Source organism: Centroberyx gerrardi, chromosome 13, assembly GCF_048128805.1.
Source record: "Centroberyx gerrardi isolate f3 chromosome 13, fCenGer3.hap1.cur.20231027, whole genome shotgun sequence".
In the NCBI taxonomy this organism is placed as follows: Eukaryota; Metazoa; Chordata; class Actinopteri; order Beryciformes; family Berycidae; genus Centroberyx; species Centroberyx gerrardi.
The window spans coordinates 11,667,630-11,674,241 of NC_136009.1; positions in this window are offsets into that span (position 1 = coordinate 11,667,630).

A 6,612-nucleotide genomic window follows, 5' to 3' on the forward strand; every position below is an offset into this window, starting at 1 on the left:
AGAAATGACTCTTCATCTTTGTTTTATACATTTTTTGTGTTGTTTTTGTGTTTTGTGTGTTGTTTGTGTTGTCAGCTCTCTCTTTACCACCACGGTTCGATACAATGTGAGCATTACTGTAGCTGTTGCACCTAACCGGACAATGTCATTTTTGCTTTATTCAGCCACCGCTTCATATAGCTTCATTCACCACCTGCTGCTAGCATCCTTTATGCATACACCGTTTTCCCCTCATGGCTCACCTTCAGACGGTTCACACTATAGACAAGAAGGGCAAGAACACAACTACGTTAGTTCCTTTTTTAGCCGCTTTTTATTCTTTTTTTTTCTACTTTAGAGAAGACTGGTCATTATGTGGTCATGACAGCTCCGACGTAGCTAATTAGCCACTTGTCCATTCACCCACCGCCACCTGCTAGCTACATTGAACTAACACTCCTATACTACCTCAGCTCACATGGCTGACAATAACTTTAAGAAGTGTTTCAGTGTTTAAGAAATGTATTCCTAAGCTTCCCTTCATCTCCAAAATACTGGAGGAAGTAGTAGCTGAGCAGATTCTAGAGGTAACTGAAGGACACAACATTTTTGGTTTCGACCAAAAACAGTACTGTGACTGCCCTGCTTAGAGTTACTAATGACATCCTCATGTGTGCTGATAACAGTGATTATTCCATCTTAGTGCTTCTCGACTTAAGCGCTGCCTTTACCACTATTGATCATGCCACCCTCATTGATAGGCTCGCTATACATGCTTCCTTTGGGCCAGATTTTCAATAGTTTTGGTTATATCTCATATCATTGTTGCACTGATGATACTCAGTTAATTCAATCTATTCACTCTCCATGACTGGCTCCTAACATTAACACCGCTAAAAATCTGGCTGTTGCTTTTGACCAATGCATGAATTTTGAACAACATATCAACAAGCTGGTTCAATCCTGTTTTCTCCCAATAAGAAACATTGTAAAAATTAGATAAGTGCTATCTGTCAAATATCTGGAATGTCTAATTCATGTTTTCATTTTCTCATGTTTAGATTACTGCAATAAATACTGTTCTCTTGCCTTGGCCAGGCAGCCTTGGCTTGGCTTCAACTGGTCCAGAATGCAGCAGCCAGGCTTTTATCTATAGGACTAACTGTAGGGCCCACATTACTCCAATTCTCGCCTCGCTGCACTGGCTGCCTGTCAAGTTTAGAATTGATTTTCAGATTCTTTTAATCACTTACAAGGCCTTGAATGACCTGGCCCCTGATTCTATTTGTCAGCTGCTGATCTGTGAGCTATTAGATCAGCTGAGTCTGTTGACTCTTTTAAGCAGCTCCTAAAAACCCACTTTTATATGCTGGCCTTTTTGTGAAAAGTGGTTGTATGGGTTTCTTCTTTTTATTTGGTTATGATTTGTGTGTATGTATGATTTTATGTGGGTATTTTTATAGGTTTGGTCTCTATCATAACAGGATTTGTAAATGTTTGATGTTGCATGTGTTTTACTTTATTGTGTATGATTGTGTTATTTTCAGATGGCTTTTAAGGGATTGTCTCTTCTTAAACTTCTTTGTTACCATGTGTCCTTTTATGTCTTTCATGTCTTTTGTTTTTATTCTCTCTTTGTGAAGTGCTTTGTAAACTGTGTGTTTTAAAAAGTTGCTATATAAATAAAGTTTTACTTACTGACAGTAACGCAAATTGCATTCTGTGACAATGGTTGGTAACGGTTGCCAACCTTATGTTTGCTGACGTGGGGACCCCAGAGGAAGCATGGGAAAGGTGTGCAGTGAGATCAAGCAAGACCATGTCTCAATCTGTCTCTGGTGGGTGGATTGGGGCCAGAAAAGATGATCTTCTTACCTGTTCAGCAATTAAGTGATGAGTGATTTACATGTCTTCCTTTAGTGCCTGAGACTGTTTGGGAGTCATTTGTGCAGGTGGATGCAGGGAGTGGGGGTGGAGTTGGTGGTGAGAGGGTGAGGGAGACCCCTGCTGGGAGGAGGAGAGCTTTGTCTGGCGGTGGTGGTGGTTCCTGGGTTGGAAGTGTGGTGGAAAAAGTTAAGAGTTAAAATTGGATAGAAGTTATTAAAAGTTAAGGACATCCTCCTGCATGACCTGGATTAGCAATTTGATCTTCTCAGCACTGGTCTTTTTCGAGGGGAGGTCTTCTGAGGAGATCAGGTCCTGGTAATTATTACTTTAGCACCTCCGTAAATATTATCCCAAACAGAACAGCCATGCCAATATTTTTTTCCACGCTAACCCAGTACAATATAAGTAGTAATCTACCATTTTCCAGAAGACGTTCCTCGGAGTTTCTGGAGCACCACCTCAGTATCGGTGTCACGGTAAATGTCAGATTCTTATTTTTGACTTGTTTATTTAAAGCAGGTTTACATAGGCTACAAACTATGATGGATGTCACACAGGCGTATTTGTGGTAATTCTCCGTATTGGCACTGCTAGTATTAGCCTATTTTTTAAATTTTATTTTTTTACTTAAATCAGTAGCCTTAGATTCATATGGAAGCCAAACGATCACACATTACTGTTTATCCCGTTATCTCGACATTACAAATGAATTGTCATGTGATATCACAATATTTTCTCGAGATTACGTTTTATCTCGTTATCTTGAGATAACAAAATTGGTGTTCTCGAGCTCCCCACTTAAATATCCTTATGTCTCCAGATGAAAAAACATATTTTGTAGGCTAGTATATGTATATAGCCTACCTCACTTCAATATCACATTCCTGTTCGGGAGGATGCTTGCAGAGCTGAAACCGTAAATTGATGTTGACATAAATTATAGAATAGCCTGTAATTAGTTTCACTTTCAGCAAGTACTACGTGAATTTAGTAGCTACAGTTTGGCTTGCTTATGGGCTATATCTGGTTAATGGTCATTATATCTGTTCACATCAGGTTAAATTCAGTCAGGTCAGCACGGTCTTTTCTCTCTTGGCTTTGAGGGAAAGGGTTATCTTGATGGAGAGAACATTACGCCAAACTCCATTCAAAAATCTGGCAGATTAATGTTGCCTTGCTCATAGGCAAAGGGACATATCATTTAGGCTAACACTTCGTACGAATGGTTATGACCTATCCATTCGGCATTCATCCAGTCCACATTTCCCTAGTTGAGTAGCCTAATGAAAGTGAGAATAACACAATTCTTAATAATAATGGAACTTCATTCTAAAATGTAACTACAGAGCAAATTGGATAGTTCTCTAGAAAACTAGAGCCAGCAGCTTTGTCTCTCCTCAGTAGACCTATTGCTTATTCTGAATGTGGTGGTGTGTCTGCACCAAGGAGGTTCTATATTAACTGCACTCTGCAGCTTGGTAGGCGACTGTTGCCAGGTGACGGAGTCGCGAGTGGGGAGGCGGCGGGAGGGCGAGAGTCGGGCCGAGATTTAAAAATGGCTTCTTCCTCTTCTTCAAGCCTCCCGTCAAAGTAGAGAGAGAGGGAGACTGAGGGAGAGATTGTGAGATATTGCCCTGAATATGAAGCCGAATAAGCGTGGCTTGTCAGCGTTGGAGAGGATGAAAACTAGTATTGAAACTGAGCCAGCCCATTTTACAGGTTCATCACTTGAGGATAGCAGGAAGAGGGCTGGTCTAAAATCTCAGTTTAGATTCAGTAGACCTCAGTTGAGGTTTGAACTATTTTCATGAACACAGTTTTGTAAGTCCTAATTACAAATCACATGAAAGTTATTTCAGTTCACTAAGAAAAAAACAAACATGACAGACGTGAATCATTATAGACCTAATTCAACAGCAATTCAATTAATATGAAAGCAGAAAGGAGACAATTACATATATATTAATTACAATATATGAACATGTAATTTTCATTTGGAGGCAGTCCAGTCAGTAACAGAAACTAACACTCTTATTTGGCGATGTAATTTCTGAACATGGCCCTCCAACTCTGAGTTAGACCATCATGAGGAATCTATGGCAACTAGTAGGCTATCGTTTCATTAGCAATAGAAAACTTGTTTAAAACCAAATGAATGAGACATTGTTCATATTTTTAGTGCAGTGATTGATTTAGATCTTTATTGTATTCAGCCATTCATGTATGTTATTGGCTGATACTTTTTCTATTTAACAATGAATAAAATACAGCTCGACACCAATTTCACTTTGGCCAACAGAGCTGAAGTTTACAAATGTTATATCCATATTGTTAAATGACAAATCCACCCTAAAACAGAATTCATATAATGCTATTCATATAATGCTATTGCTATCCTATGGATTTGTGAACATTAATACTGTAATAAACTTTAGCTGTTGAAGATTTTAAGATAGCATAAAGCTGCCACCACCTTTGTTAACCCGGTCTGGTCCGGTGTCAGAGGCAAGAGAATATTCACCACACAGACAGATATATGGTACAAAAAATAGCCTTTATTGAAGATACGAATTCATTAAAACTACAGCTAGACAACCCAAAGCAAAAAGCCCCCACAGAGGTCGACCCCTAATAGGCACAGGCGGCCACCCTACGACCCTACAACACACAGCACTGCAAGTGAATTAGGATAAACTTGGCACACACCCTGGCAGAAACACTGCACACAGTACCAAACGCACAGCAACCCATACACTGCACACTAATGAAACACGGCATCAAAATGCACATCAATCAATAAGGACCACTCCAAACTGTAGGCAGGTCAGAACCATTTCTACCAATAGGGGGAGGCAGAGGGCCCCCTTAGCCACCAGCGTTGCCTCTTAATGGGCCCCTGGCAGGGTGTCAAATCACTAAAATCTATTTTTACAATAAATCATATAAACCAAGACAAAAACAACTCTTAACAAGACAATATATAAACACTTATCTCGCCCCGTCTGGCGATAAGACCCCCCCGTGGGGCGTGAACATGGAGCCTCCCGTAGAACCAGGAAGCGCCCACAGAAACACTCGCTGCAGCCGGGATGCCAAGACAGTGACGGCAGACGACCTGCTTGAGACAGCGTGACGGCGTGAGGTGATGTGTGGAGTCACGATGATAACAGCCCCGTGAAGCACAGGCAAAGGCACATACTAGTCCCCGGTCCCTCTCTACCTAAAGGAGGTGTCCAGCCTCCCCTCCTAACACAGGAACGGATCCCCTGCTTGGCTGTCTTCACTGTCGGCAACACTAAAAGTTGCGAACAGCACCCTCCCGCCACAGTGCCACAGCCACGGACAAAAGCAATTCAGTCTCTCTCACGCGCCGTCCGGCCGTTCAATGCCCCTCTTATTCCAGCGTGATCCTCCCCACCCCCCTGACACAGGTGAGAGTCATCAGTCATCAATTCTCCCAGATACGCGGGAATTCTTCCCTACGAGTGTCCACAGGGAGATCGAGACCCTCCCCCACATTTCCTCACTACAATACGTAGTCGTGAACTCGAGAAACATCTTGTGATGATGCTATTATTAAATCCTGATCTCTAATAACGTAGAAGAGTAGAGAAAGTAGAGAGTAGAGAAAGTAGTAGAGAAAGTAGTAGAGAAAAGTAGAGGAGTAGAAAAATAAATGACTAAGGCATTTCTCTGCTTCCATAGGAATCAATATGTGGCGATGCGCAGGATGTGTGATGTTTCAGGAGACTATGGTCCTCTGTAATATGTATGTATACAATACACAGTTAGTGGGGCCACGTCATGGTAATTATTAATGTTATCTTGCTTCATATCAATTTTGAACACAGACATTAAAATAAAAATACATTTCATTTAGGCTAATTGTTAGGCTAGGATAGTGCCACAATCAATAGGTGCAGTTGTGTGGCATTATCTACAGCTATAAAAGAGCTAGCCTACATGTTGGTGAAGTACTCCTGAAAAATGCATACAGGATTACTGAATAGACAGGTAGAGACCCTAGAATCCCTACCTAGAACAAATAAAAGAACAGATAAAAAAGGAATCTGGCTAATGCCCAAAGCCTTTATGTTCTGCAGAAGGGAATTTCATGCACATGCTTTGGTACTGTGCTTCAATTAATGAACTTTAGAAATATGTGACAGATATTTTACAGAGAATATTAAGAATAGGCCTTTCAAAATGCCCTCTCCTTTTATTTTTTGGTATTAGCCCAGGTGCTCATCTGTCTTTTCAGGATAAACGTATTGTTTTGGCCGCATCAACGGGTGCTAAAAAAAACTATCCTTAAAAGCTTGTTTGATCCTACAATTTCACTGAACAAAACATGGCTATTTCTTTTTAATAAAAATGGTGAAAGTAGCCGCACACTCGTAGCTCCGATGCAATAATTTAATTTACTGAGACATTAACAAAACCGACGTTTCAGCAGCTAGGCTGCCTTCATCAGGGTTGATCTACCAATTTTTTAAATTAAATTTAATTTTTTTATTTCTTTTGAATGAAATTTGCTTAATGGAAAGATCAACAGCTAAAGTCAATGGGGTCAGATGCTCTCAATTTCACACAGACGTTATTGTCTTCCTAATATTCTCCGGTGTTGGGATGGAGCAAACAAAGTTGTTTTTTTTTGTTCTCTGATATTGTAATAACATTTTGTCGATGTTTCACTGATTATATATTCTCTATCGGAATGTATCAGCAGAAGGCCTGAGGATGTAT